Here is a 14,926-nt window from a genome sequence, read left to right on the forward strand (position 1 = left end):
TTTTATATTCATGTACATTTCTTCAGAACAGCAGCAGCTACAGATAATTGTCAAATAGTCATATACATACACATGGAACGTGAACCATCCTTGGTACTACCATGGGCTCCAAGAGCTCTTACAATATCCCACAGTCTCCTGGGCTCTGTGGCCCACACAGGTTAGGAGCTGTCTTTTAAATACCATGTCTCTAGCCGAAACCGGTTTGGCTCAGTGGATAGAGCGTAAGCCTGTGGACTGAAAGGTCCCAGGTTCGATTCCGGTCAAGGGCATGTACCTTGGTTGCAGGCACATCCCCAGTGGGGAGTGTGCAGGAGGCGGCTGATCGATGTTTCTCTCTCATCGATATTTCTAGCTCTCTATCTCTCTCCCTTCCTCTCTGTAAAAAATCAATAAAATATATTTTAAAAAATAAATAAATAAATACCGTGTCTCTAAATGTCCATCCGATATGTGACAATATGTTACAGAGATGTGGGTCATTGTTCACAAGAGAGTCTTTAGATTAGAGTTAAAGAAATGAGAAAAAGCATCTTTCATAATGTTTGAAGTCAAATTTTTCAATGTATATCTGGCAGCAGATGGACAATAATTACTTATGCTGCAGCTAAGCCCAGTTATCATTTTAGATTCAAAGATCAAGGTCTAACTATTTGTATTTCCCAAAACTCTTATGTTCACCAAGTCCTTTCCTATCATCATTTCATCAAAAAGTATCCTCACTCTCTGCCTGTGATTAACTCATGTGTCTCTGTATCATCTTTGAAGCCAATATCTGAAGAAATAATTTGAGGAAAAAATATATAACAAGCCTTTACTTAGTCACTTTGCAGTAATTTCCCTGTAATTCATCTATCTCCATACAACAGATTTTTTCAAGTCCATTTCTGAAACAGATTAGCAGTTTGATGTCTCTATTTTCAAATACACTCTTGTAGTACTAAAGTCCAAACGCTGAGTTTACTGGTGTTTCAACCTATCTTAGGTAGGTCAGATATTCCACCTTAGCTTAACCCGCTCTATTTCCAATTCAGAGATTAGAAAGCATGTGTGTTCTTCATGCTAGATTCCCAATGATCTAGTCTAATTCTACTTTTTTACCATCAAGAGGTAGGTGAAGTTTATTAGTAATATATGGGTAGCTAGCTTGGGAGCTATGTCAGAGGGAAGAACTGATCTATTCCTAGGCTGGATGTGCACTTGAGCTGGACAAGGTCACTGACAGCTGGAGATGAACAGTCACTTTTGTGATGCTGACAGAAGAATAAAGAAAGACCCCATCACCATCACATTATAAAATGGGGAAGAAATGTTTCTACACCATAAATTCTCTGCCCAGAAATAGTCTAAGAGCTCAAATCTTACAACCTGAGAGGAGACCAAAGGGAAACATTGGAGGCTGGTGACACAAGGTCACATTTGACCTCTGTGATCTTGGAACATCACAGAATCTCAGAGGAGATCCTGTGGCACTCGTGACCAGAACTTCCCTGACTGTGTAGGCCCTGCTCTGGTCACGATGCTGTCATCAGAATCAAGATCCCCAAGCACACCTTTCAGAGTAAAATTTATTAGATGAAAATACAACAACTGCTGGGCTCGGAGCTCCCATGAAATTTAGAAACATCTTAAAGAGCCCAGATAGATTACAAAACATGCCATAAACCGAAGAATGCTCATAACTTTGTTACAGCTAATAAAGTATCAAGCAAATCACAATTCACACTATGAAAACAAATCTCACAGAAAGAAAAAAAAAAAAGGAAGATATGACAACTTTTACTGGCCAGACCATATTCTACTTCCCAACTCTGTGGGCTTCCTAGAATGATGTCACCCACTGGAAAAAAGAGGACCATATTTCATTGAGATAAGCTGAAATTAATCTATTTCAATAAAAAGAGTAGCTACTGAGAGACATCCACTTATTACACATCACATGTAGACTGCTGTGGACATCAAACACTCACTCACAAGAGTCATTCTTTAAAAAGCCTGGCAAATTCAATGCTGAATGTAGGAAGCTGAATATGAGATTTTAAATCAACCACAATGGCAGGCATTAGCAGCTAAAACTTGCTTCCAGATTAAAGGTCTGAGTTGCAATTTAATCAAGATAACACAATTTTTGAAAGTCACAAATTAATTTTAAAAAGCACATATGCCTACCTTTTTTAAGGAAGATCACATTTCAGGATTCCAGATCACAGAGAACCCGTCGTCTCCTGTGGGGGGAAAAAGAAGAAAGGCTATCTACTAATAATAGAGTCGCAAAGGCGAACTTTAAAGACCTGCCAAAATTTCCTCATGTCATGGTTTCATGTACAATATTAAATAATGGAAAACTTTCAAGTCAGAATTAACATATTTATTTCTATCTAAATGATATATTTTGAAGAGTTTTATTCCAATTATTTGATTTCTAAGGAGCAAATGGGTAAAAGCAAATGGAAAGGTATAAAAGTAAAAGAGGATTTTTCAAAACTAGCGTTGAAATATTTCCTTCACATCTATTCCAATGACTATACACAAATGTTTTGTTTTATTCCATGAAGTAAATGTATAAATGAAGAAATAAGTGTATAGAACTCCACTCCTATTTCTATTTCCCAGTGGAAAAATGACGTGAAGCAGTTGTAATAGACTGTGTAGGTAACAGAATTATAAGCTGATGTCTCCTGTTGAATTTTCTTTTATTGTCCAAGCTAACAAGCCACATATATGGGCTCTATTTTTCTTAGCTAAGACTTTTAGATCAAGAAAAATATATAAAGAAAAGTAAATCAAAATAGGATCTATCTGATTTTATTTTACTTTTATTATTTTCAATAAGTAATTGACATAAAACCTGCTAGTCACACACAAACACTAAATGCAATTTTTCTATTCAAAATTATGTGTTGGTATAGATTAAAATATCCTAATATTTTAATTTTATATACTCAAGCCCAAAGAAGGAAATAAATGATTTAGTTTTATACAAGTTAATCATCTACTATTATAAATCACTTCCATTAAATCTAATTAAAATGACCAATGGAATAATGTCCACAAGAATATAATCCTGACTCTGACCCTGGAATGCCAGGTTTCATGTGAAAATTAATTTAACTTCCAATGGAGATAATGGTGTGTAAATTCAGAAACAATGGCCAGATTTCTGACCCCAAAAAACTCCAAGGACTTGAAATGACTACCAGTGCATAAATTCAAGGAATGTAGACACACACACGTCAAAAGGAGACTCCTAGATTAGCTGGTGGTTGCTTTAGTTGCCACCTTCTTTTCAGACAATAAAGACCCTTGGTAAACTCTAAGATATTCTCCAAAAACCTTACTGAAAGGAATGTGAATCCTGCACCCACATCCATACCTGCATATAGCCAAGGTTGAGTACAACCCTTCCTGGCCACATTTAGTTCCAGAACCTCTTTCTTTTGAAGCAACACCAATTCTCCACGTGGACTCCCCCAAGCAAGCCAGTATCTGGAGCCATTTTTTCTCCTGCTTTTCTTCACTTGAGCTATTAGCCAGCTTTGCTTGGGCTCTCACTGCCAATACAGTACAGTTAGGGTCAGTAATAGCTGTCTATTCTATTTCTGAAATTTCAGGGGCAGGTCAACTCTGCTAACAAAAGAAAGGCAAGAGAGACTGATGACTGATATTGAAACATTGGTCAACAGTCACACATGGAGCCAAATCATAATCAATGGCATAGCAACAACTGGAATAGAGCTTAAAGCTCACAGATTTTCAGTTCATAAACGGGCCATCCATAAATAATAAAGCTAGGATTTGCTTCAAAACAATGCAGTTGGGGTTGTTGATGGGTAACAGATGAAACAAAGTGCCCATGGTTTTGTTATAGTTTAATGATGGCTATGTGATGGCTTAGTAATGCTATCTGAAGGTTTAATGATGGATATATAAAGGCTCACTGTAATATTCACTATACTTTTGTTATATTTAAAATTTTCCAGAAAGTTAAAAGATGGTCATTAAGTACCACACGAGGAAAAATGAACAGCGAGCAGTTATGGTTTTATAAATGAAGTAATAATGGCCTTGAGGCTTCCTTCCAATATTTCACAAGCCAAATAAGAGGTATATATTTAACTGCAATAAAGCATTGTTTTATGTCAAGTATCTCTGCTTTGAATTAAGTGATATCAACATAAATATTGGTTATCTCATGCTTGTTGAATATTGTGGATAGTTAAATATGCCTTTGATTAATATAAGCAGGGAAATTGACAACCTATAATTAATATCAATGTGATCTATTTCATGAGCAAAAACTTTCTAAACAAGAGGTCTGTGAGGGGATCATTAAAAAATAGTCTTTCTTAGTGCAAAATTTGGGGTCACAGGTAAAAACTATCAGATTTACAACCCACTTGAGCTACCTGAGTCTTCTACTGCTGTGAAATAGCCAAAAGATGGGCACTTTATAGATGATACCACTAATCTGGCTAGAATTTGAAAGAGACTAGAAGAGATCACATGAGGCTAGAACTCAGCTTTCAAAACAAAGAAAAGTCACACACAAAGTAAAATCATTCTCATAGCCTAGGAATTTGACTGATTGACCCACTACTGGAAATCTGACCTTGAACATGGTTTAAGGAAAGACCCTGGTGAATCTGTGCAAGCCTTCCTCGAAGTGAACCAGGGGCAAGACAAACTTGGGTTCCCTCTGAATAGAATATGCACAAGACTGCTGAATCCTAACATGAGATTTGATGATTACAAAAAAAAAAAAATGTAGTTGATGGTTTTCTGTTTTCTTTTTTAAGTTTTCCTGGCCTAAAACAATCTGTTTCCTTTCTAATAAAAAGAAAAAAAAACAATACCCAATTAGGAAAAGGGCATTTGTCTGACTTAATGGATAAGCACATAAAACCTGGGAAAGAGAGCATAATGGGAAAGCCAGAGCAACTCGGCCTTATGAAGCAGGCTTCCAAATTTATCTGCAAAAAGATCAAGGGTCAAAAAAGGGAATGTGTGGGTAATAATTATGAACGAGTTGCATGATGGAGGTCAGCTAAACAAAATTCACTTGTTTTCAATTTGAAAATCACAGTTCGAGCAATTTACTACATGAGCTAAAAGAAGCTTTCAGTAGCTAACATCCATACTCGTCCATGAATTTTTATTCATTCAGCCATATTTTGTGGTCTAGTTTTATTAAATTGGGAAAATGGTACATTATAAGGTATTAGGCATTTAATAAATATTTGTCAAATAAATGAATGAATGAGGTGGCAACTACTACTTACCAAATCATGAAATCTAAGGCTACTAGAAATGATAAAAATAAAATTCCCAGATAAGCAGTCATGACTATTTGTCTAACTACTATTCATAGTCTTGGTTTTCTTCTGGGTAGCAATATATCAGGTTAAAATGGTTAGTTCTCCAGACTCCCTTGCAGCTAGGATGGCCATGTGATGCAAGAGAGAGATCCTTGAGATAGTTTATTCTCATACTATGAACATATCCCCTTTCCTCTTTCCTGAGAAGAGCTATTAGGAGGTGCAGAGTTATATCATAACCATGAGGACAGAAGACAAACAACAGAGGGAAAGGAAGAGGGAGCCTGGTTCTCTGGTGGCATCCCTGAGATGCTACACTTGCCCAAAATGTTTAGATCACTAAACTTGCATTTCATGTTAGTAGTGACAAGCTTCTGTGAGTGTAGGCTGCTGCTTTCCATAAATTCACAGCCAAAAATATTCTAACAAACAGCAGATATAATTTATCTCCCCCTCCCCCCGCCCTGTTCCCTGGCTGTGTTCTCAGAAACCACTGCTATTTCCACTAACTCTGATGCTCCACATAACTGTCCAATAACAGTTATGTAATCATCACTGACTTCATCAACAGTTTCCACTTGTCAAGAGGATGCCTCACACTAAAAGGCCAACCGCTTAAGGGAGAGCAGCTATCAGGAAAACCGTAAGAAACAACAAGCCACTCATCATTCCACCACTACACTCTCCTGTTAGGGACACAAAAGAAAATGATGACCAAAAAAAAGAGAGCAAAGCTATTCCACAGTGATTAAAAAACGAAGAATCTTCTAACCTAAGAGTTTTCAAAAACTGTATGACTCACAAAGAAAAGAAAATATTTAGAGGTATGGCTAAAATAAACATCAGAAATGAAACACCTCTAAGAAAACAAGAATAGACTGATACCTCTAAGGGCTGTCATGTTTCAGATGCACCTACTTTGTGGTAATACAGGGCCTCAGCAATGCACCTTCTGTGGAACTTAAAACTCCACAGTCATTGCCCTGGCTGGGTGGCTCAGTTGTCTGCAGTGTCATCCCACACACCAAAAGGTTGGAGGTTCAATACCCAGTCGAGCCATATAACGTAAGGCAACCAATAGGTGTTTCTCTCTCACACCCATGTTTCTTTCTCTCTCTCTCTCTCTCTCTCTCTCTCTCTCTCTCTCTCTCTCTCTCCCTTTCTCTCTTCCTTTCTCTCTTCCAAAAAAAATTAATAAAAACATACCTCTAGCAAAAATTAAAATAATAATAATTCTTAAATAATTATACAGTCATTTCTCTCGTATATGAACTCTCTTGATAGAATATAAACTTCCAGAGCTGATGAAATCTGGCATGTAATAAGTACTGACAAATGCTGAATAAATGAACACATGAGCAAAACATACAGATTACTTTTCCAAGAGACTTGATGAAAAGTATTCAATCCTCAAAAAAAAAAAAAAAAAATCTGGGAGCATCCTTTCTGAAAATATCATGAGATGTATGAACTGTTCAACTGACCTACTATGACATATTTAGTTGACAACTGTCTATAGAAAGAAAAGACCTACACTAATGAAGTGGCTATCATAAGCCAGCTGATGTGTTAGGCACTTTACACCTAGTATTTAATTAATCTTCACAACTAGGGTCTCCCTTACAGATGAGGACAAGTTCAGAGGGCGCTAAGGACCTCACCAAAGGTCATATATCTAGTAAAAGGCAGGCACAATATTGAAACCCAGGAAGGTCAGCTCTCAATTTTCTACTTTACCATGCTGCTTCCTCACTTTGGTCTTTACTCAAATATTGCTTGTAAGTTGTACGTGTACATTATCTGAAAAACACTCACTAGAACCTTCATATTATGGATGCAAAAGTATCTGCAGAGTCAGGGTCCACTATAACATCAAGCACAATTACTGTTTGGCCATGTAAGAAACCAGATATTTTACATGATACAGATAGTGACCTTCTCTAGCTCATCTTACAGCTGTAAAATATGGCAAAGATTCTACATGCCTACAGCATGTAAAAAAAATTAAAAGCTACCAAGTATCTGTATGACTTAGAAATGATACAAAATAAACTTAAGAGCTTATAGTTCCAGTTTCTCTCAGAAATCAATAGCCCCCTCTCTGTGCATAGCACACACAAGCCCTGTGGCTTTCATGCCTTGCTTACGGAGTGGATGGCACTGTGGAATAGCTTTGCTCTCTGTTGTCTGTCTTGGAAATCGGTGGATGGGTTGGCTTACAAACAAAACCCACTGCTTCTATGCATAGGAGATAGCAGATATACTGAAGCAATTTAAAATAATAGACTCATTTGAACCAAAAGCGGAGGGGGGCGGAGGGAGGACTTACAAAGAAAAATAAAAACAAATGCATTTTGCAATAGAATCCTCACACTTTTCTATTGAATAAATAATACCTCTTTGAAGTTGGTGAAAAGCTTAGTGAAAATATTTATCCAGTAAACAATTTAATGAAATAAACAGCTATGACTCCAAAGAAATCTAATTTAACAACTTCATAAATTCTCATGGAGAAGAAATAGATTCACCACCTCCGAAACATTTGGCTATTATTTGTATGCAATATGTGCAGTCTTTAATGTACTTGCAAAGATGGAAACGTTAGCCTCAGGTTTTTAGCCTAAACATGAGCCTCTTTGCTCTGCGATTTCAGGTTAACTTGACCAGCGAATTTTAAACAATACTGAAAATGTGTTAGAAGCCAAACTGATTTGGGGAGAGCTATGTGATAAAGCATGTTTCCATTTTTTCTCGCTTTCTATTAGTTATCTTTTATTTTTAAATTTCCCATACATAAATCTTTGGTGGGAAATACCATGATTTAGTATAAAGACATTAAGTATTTTCCCATAATATGGCTGAATTATCTCTAAGGAAATAAACACATTCTTCTTTTTTTTTTTAACTAACCCATTTCAATACTTTCCCATGATACAGGAGAAAAATAGTATTCTCAATTATATCACACCATAGCACTCACAGTTATTCTTCTCTAAAGTTATTTTTCAAAGTGTTCGCTCTTCACCTAAGGTTAATGATTTTAAAAGATGGCTTCATAATGAAAGAAACAGAATAAAGATAGTTTTACAAAGACAGTACCTGATAATAATTAAAGTAGAACTCTATACAAAACTTTTCCTTTTAAAATCTATGGCTCCAAGCTCCAAGCTTTCTAGCCTTAGGACTCCTTCTTTAAGCTTACCTTGCTTAAAGTATGCCCCCCAAAACAGGCCAAATGCATTTACATCCCCCCTTGCATTTGACTCCTCAATTAGAAAGACACTATCCCATTGAGAAAATAAAATACTGAGGTCCACATGAAATTATCTGCCATAGGCAGTTCCAGGGCTAGAACTAAAAACAGGCTTAAGTGTTTAAATACCTCTTTTCTTATGCAATAGCTCACTTTCCTTATTTCTCTTTCTGCATTTTAAAGTAATTCTTAACAACTGACTAAGGCTCAAAAAAATTACACAAAAATCTACTCTACAAATAAAGTTATATTTAGCAGATTTCTGATTATACTGGACACAATCTTGGTACAGCTTCCTACATAAAAAGGCTAGCCATGAAAGGGAATTCTTCTTAGTCTTTAACAGAAAAATAAGGGAGCTGATTAAATATAGATCAAAGGAAGTTCTGCCATGAAAAAAATAGACAATTTTTTATAACTCATAGAAATAAATGTAACAATAAACAAAAAGCAATCTGGTGTTTTTCATTCTGGCCTGTAATGTTATCTATTTGTGATTAGACTAATAGTACTTTTGCTGCTTTCTTTGTGCTTTTCAGATATTCCCCAATATTTTTAGCATGATCATGTATTACTTTTATAAACTCCAAAGTTATTTTTTAAATCTTAGACATTACTGAGATATAAGCGCCTTTTTATTCACATAAATCACTATTGTGTAGTAAATAATACATGTTAATATATTTTGAAAATTACTGATAAATAACTTTAGTCAAAATTAATTTTGCAACATTGAAATGACTTCTTATAGTACAAAATACCGGCTCTTCCACAAAATACTGACTTCTGCACGTGGGCCATGAAGTTTCAATCATACTTTACATACGCGCCCGCACACGGTATTTTGTGGAAGAGCCACACTGAAGGGGCCAAAGAGCCGCATGTGGCTCGCGAGCCGAGGTTTGCCGACCACGGTCTTATACTATCACCTATTGATTCTAATACAAAAATCATTAAATGTTTTAAGGTTATTTTCTACTTTAAAATAAACTAACTAGTAAACTGATAGATACATTTTATATTCATTTGTATCTGCTCCAAAAGTTAGGAAAAGTTCATGTTTCTTGTTCCAAACCATCCTCCTTTATCTGTGCTATTTATTCTTTGCCAACTCTTAAAATATGTTTGAGGTAACTCCATTATATGTCATTGTTTTCTCTGACAGTTATATCAGGACTATAAACATATACTTATGTGTGTATATGTACATCATATAAACATATTCACATATACATATATACTTATATATACACATACTATATATAAAATTTATATATGATATGCACTCTTTAGAGATTCCCACCAGAGATAACTATCAACCCAGTTTCGGGTTTTATCCACCTTTGCCAACATGACCAACTTTCATTTCATTTTTTTCATTTAAGTGACCTATTGTTTAACCAAATTAAGTAAAGAATATTGTACATTAGAAACCTCAATTCTCTTATTATATTTGGTCATCCTTACTTTCCCCAGAGACCAATATCATGTAATCACCATAAGTTGATTCATTAAACATTTATTTTGTACTTAGTATTTCTCGTTACTGTGATGGGAGATTACAGTGTGGTAGTTCACAAGTTATAAATGTTGGTGAAAGTTTAACACTTTACTAGGCATCGTGCTATTGAGCCAATAATTGAAAGTTTCTCTTAAGTAGAAGGGGTAGTCTATTATTGTTTCAATTTTCCAGCTAAAGTCTCGGTGATAAAGACAATAGGAGATGAGTTCCTTTCACATGACCTCAGGACTTGCTACACATGGCCAACCCGTCCAGAGGTCACCTCTGCAGTCTATGTATGAGCAAAACTTGCATTGCAGAAGACGTTTCTTCAAAGAGAATTCTCAGGAGAAAAGACTGGTTTCCTTTCCTTCCCTATCAGCTCAGAACAACTGCCTAAAACAACCCTTCATACCTTGGGACTCTCTATAACCAGAGAGGCTGTTATTCTATTCCCTGGCTAGTTGCTAGTCTCCTGCAGAACCTCATAACCTGTTCAGTGGAGCATGTGCAAGGTTGGAACCCTCAAGTCTGTTGGATGCTGCCTGCAATAGTAGAGCAAGGCAACTGGGCCTCAGTAAACGTGGAAATGGGCTACACTTCAGTTTAATGGTGCTAATGTGAGTTTTCCTGGAGATCAAATGGACACCATGGAGGACAGTGAGGTTGTAGTGATCCTGAAAGGTCTCCACCCAAGTGGGCTGCCTGGACAGGGGCTTAGGGACACTCCGGTGATATACCACCAAAGGATAGGAGTTGAAGGTCATGAGTGGTTACCCAAGATTTGCACTGTATACATCCAATAATGGCATGGTGTCAATGACCCAGCATGGGATCACCAAAGAACCCATCAGGGTGTGTATGAAAAAGAACTGCCCATGAAACATGCCCACCAGCTGAGCACAGCAGCCTTGACCTCTTTTATGCCCCTGCTGATTCTGGAGAGGACAGAGATGCTGGGTATAAGGAGGAGCAGAGAGAAGAGTTAAACTAGAAATGAACTGATCACCAAGCCAGGGGTCAGGCCAGAGAATGGAAAAGAGGAGAACCTATAAACTGGACAGGAAAATTAAACTGGTACTTATACTATACCAGTTTTCCTAGTATTTGAAAATTAGATTGTTTCAGTACTTCAAAAATGACTCAAAAACTATGGGATCTGCCAAAAATATCATCCGAAGCAAAAGTAGGAGAAGAATCAAGCTATTTTCTGTTGTGTCTTACTAAAGGTGACTCTTTCAACAAACTAGTTACACTAATAAGTATCCAACCCATACAAGATTATTTTTGTACAGTTAAATCAGAAAAAAAACTGAGAAGATATAGCAAATCAAAATGATAACTTGATATACCTGCTAAAACTTTAACTTCTGCTAAAACTTAAGGTATAATAATAATAATAGTTTTTTTTTAATATATTTTATTGATTTTTTACAGAGAGGAAGGGAGAGAGATAGAGAGTTAGAAACATCAATGAGAGAGAAACATCGATCAGCTGCCTCCTGCACATCTCCTACTGGGGATGTGCCCGCAACCCAGGTACATGCCCTTGACCGGAATCGAACCTGGGACCTTTCAGTCCGCAGGCCGACGCTCCATCCACTGAGCCAAACCGGATTCGGCGATAATAATAGTTTTTTTAACCAAAGAACTTGTATGCATATATGCATAACCCATGGACACAGACAATAGGGTGGTGAAGGCTTGGGGTTGGGTGTGGGGGCAGGCTAGAAGGAGTCAATGGGGGGGAAAGGGGAGACATACATAATACTTTCAACAATAAAGATTTAAATAAAAATTTAAAAAATAATTTTAAAAAGCAAAATACACTACTCACACTCTACAAAGAGAAACACCTCAAATAGAAACACAAAAATAGGTTGGAAGAAAGGAAAAAGTCATACCACACATGCAAAAAATAGCTGAATTAATATAAGACAAATAGACTTCAACACAAGAAGTATTACTAGAGACAAAAAGGAACACTTCATGATGATAAAAGTGTAAAACTGAAAGAATTATACAAGCCTAAGCTCTTCACTTAAGAGATAATAAGCAAAACGAGACAGATGACTTGCTCAAGGACACTTTGTCAACTAAGAGAATCTCCAGCTACAAGTCTCTTCTCCCAATTCCCTTTTTCTTTTAATTTATCTTTATTGTTAAAAGTATTACAGATGTTCCCTTGTTTCCCCCATTGACACCCTTCACCCTGCTCCCACCCTCTCCCGAGGTCTTCGCCGCACTTAGCCTTTTTCATATAACCAGTGCCTCAAATCCGAGCTCATTCAACACAAAACAACCAGTCTACATGGTCAAAACCATAAACTTCCCAAATAAAAAGTACCTAGTGGGATGCCTGACCTTTACTGGGCACTTGAAAAATGTTGGTTTCCTTCCCAAGACATGTAAGAAAACTTTTAAAAGGTATTTTCCCTGTGTGGGGTCCTCAGGCATAAAGTATGTCCTTTTCAATCTAGATAAAATGAGTTTCTGATGATCACTTCTTCTTACACGTCAGCTTTGCCCAACTCTTTGCATGTTCATTTGTTCTGAGTAAAGCAGACAGGGTAAAAAATTTCAATGATAATTGAATTTATATCACCTCTTACTCTCCAAATAAGTCATGCAATGGACACCTTTCATAACATTCCTCCAAAAAAAAAGTATGAACATATCATTTTGTTCAAAGGAAAAGACACATTCCTCCAGATGTTGTGGTTATAATAATCAAAGAGTCACAGCCTCGGTAATGCAAGCCCAACCTTCAGTTTTGCTAAGGATTCTTCAGAAAGTGAACTCTTTCTTGTGGGTAAGTTTGTGCTATATAAAGCCAAATTCCTATATAAAATGTTGACATATCTTAACAATTTTCTGGAGCTTTTAAAAAATTTTTTTATTGATTTCAGAGAGGAAGGGAGAGGGAGAGAGAGATAGAATCATCAATGATGAGAAAGAATCACTGATCGGCTGCCTCCTGCATGCCCCACACTGGGGATCGAACCCTCCATCCAAGCATATGCCCTGACCAGGAATCGAACCATGGCCTCCTGGTTCATAGATCGACGCTCAACCACTGAGCCATGCCTGCCAGGCATTTTCTGGATTATTTTTATTACATTATTGGAATGTAATAGGAATAGGTACTTACAATCACACTGGGCTTTATGTTTTCAGAGTCTAGTCAATTCTCCTAAATTCAAAGTTATAGTCAAGGTCAATATATGCTCAACCCAGAAAAGTGGGTGTCAGAAAGGTAGATAGATGGCTTCTGTCCACCTCACATAACTACATGAAATTTAAGAGCAAGACAAAACTTGACAATGTTTAAAACAACGCACTGCTTAGCTACCAATTTTAGAAAGAGCAGAATACATACAAATCCAAATGGGCATATAGAAAACCATGAAATAAAGAAGTAAAAATAACATCATAAGATTAGTGTCCCAGTCTAACATATTCATTTCAGGACACATTCAAGCAACTACTCTTTGTTAGCTACTGTACAAATCTGATTTAAAAATTGAGAGTGTGTTCTAATTGCTTAAAAGAGCCAAATGGCTTAAATTTAGTTTATTCAAATAAATTCAAATGAATTCATGAGGTCATTGAAATTTCATGCATATACATAGAGGCATCTCATTGCTTTGACCCCAATTCTATGCTGTAACTATATCTTGTTCTGGGTAGAGTATTTTAAACAAAATATACAGTATCACATCTAAACTAGCAAATTCCTTTGTGCTTTTAGGAGATAGCACCATCCTGTTTAAAAAGCACCAAAACAAGCAAAATACTACAATGCACTTAATGAAAGTCCACAGAATTTATATTTCACACAAAAGAATATCAGAGATAAAAATCGCTAACTACCTAAAAACATATTAATATATTTCCTGAACTACTTAAAAGTTAAGTTAGAAGTTAAAAGTTAAGAAAAAATAACCAAAACCATTTTTATTTTGTTTTAACAGATTTACTCCAGGACTGAAATAGATAGCAGAGAAATTCAAAATGTACACATTACTTACCAAATTATAAATTAGATGGTGATTCAAGTTCATAATTAGGGAAATGATTTAAGCTCATTAACATGAAGTGTTTCAACTCCTCAAAGAGGGATGTAACTCACATAGGTGGGGAGAGAGGGAGAGAGGGAGAGAGGGAGAGAGGGAGAGAGGGAGAGAGGGAGAGAGGGAGAGAGGGAGAGAGGGAGAGAGGGAGAGAGGGAGAGGGGGAGAGAGGGAGAGACTTCTTTTCTGAAGATCTGTCACTCACTACCTGAGAGTTGGAAGCCCGGATTCACCAGCACTGTTTCCTTGCATCGTATTCCTTCTGCAATGCAATGGCTGCTTTCACCTCTGGGAGGAAATGGGAAGGAATTTCTCTTGAGATATTCTGGACCAGAAACCCTATTTAGAAGTGAGGTATGCCTTCCAGGTGATGTATGCCTGCACCTCCAAAACAAAGCTAGAAGAGCCTTGGTTTGGTAAAACGTGGAACAATTCTAGGTTTTTAAAAGGCACTGACTGCTCTGAATGGAGAAGTGGGTTCCTCCTGGTTCTCCAGCTTAATGTAAAACCAGTTGGTCTGCCATACTTATAAATTCAAGCTGAGAAAGCAAAACTTAACATGCGACAAAACGGATCAGAGAACCTGATTCAAGCAGAGTCACTTTCAGGAGAGGTATCAATACCCACATCATCCTCGCTTTTAAATTTCCTCCTTTCCCTCTGGTAGCCACACAAGAAATCTCTGCGTGTTACTTATGACAGATGGGAGAGGAACTTTAACCAGTTACTTTGAAATTCTTTCAAAGGGAATGAAAAATGGACAGAATGAGGCCAGACTTAAGAC

At 36.8% G+C, this 14,926-nt stretch overlaps 1 protein-coding gene across 6 annotated transcripts in view; it reads right to left on the reverse strand.

Moving 5' to 3' along the window:
• Window positions 1-14,926, reverse strand: part of PLCB4 (phospholipase C beta 4) — a 387,002-nt gene that overhangs the window by 359,225 nt on the left and 12,851 nt on the right. For 5 of the 6 annotated variants that reach the window (XR_011472111.1, XM_070419922.1, XM_070419916.1 and 2 more), the window contains exon 2: window positions 2,170-2,225. The exons of the other annotated variant lie outside the window; for it this stretch is intronic. The gene's annotated coding sequence lies outside the window, so the exon portion shown is untranslated. The remainder of the gene's footprint in view (window positions 1-2,169; window positions 2,226-14,926) is intronic. 6 annotated transcript variants of the gene reach the window in all.

This window comes from Myotis yumanensis, unplaced genomic scaffold (assembly GCF_028538775.1).
Source record: "Myotis yumanensis isolate MYYU_CA2020_CCGP unplaced genomic scaffold, mMyoYum1.0.hap1 SCAF_7, whole genome shotgun sequence".
Taxonomy (NCBI): domain Eukaryota; kingdom Metazoa; phylum Chordata; class Mammalia; order Chiroptera; family Vespertilionidae; genus Myotis; species Myotis yumanensis.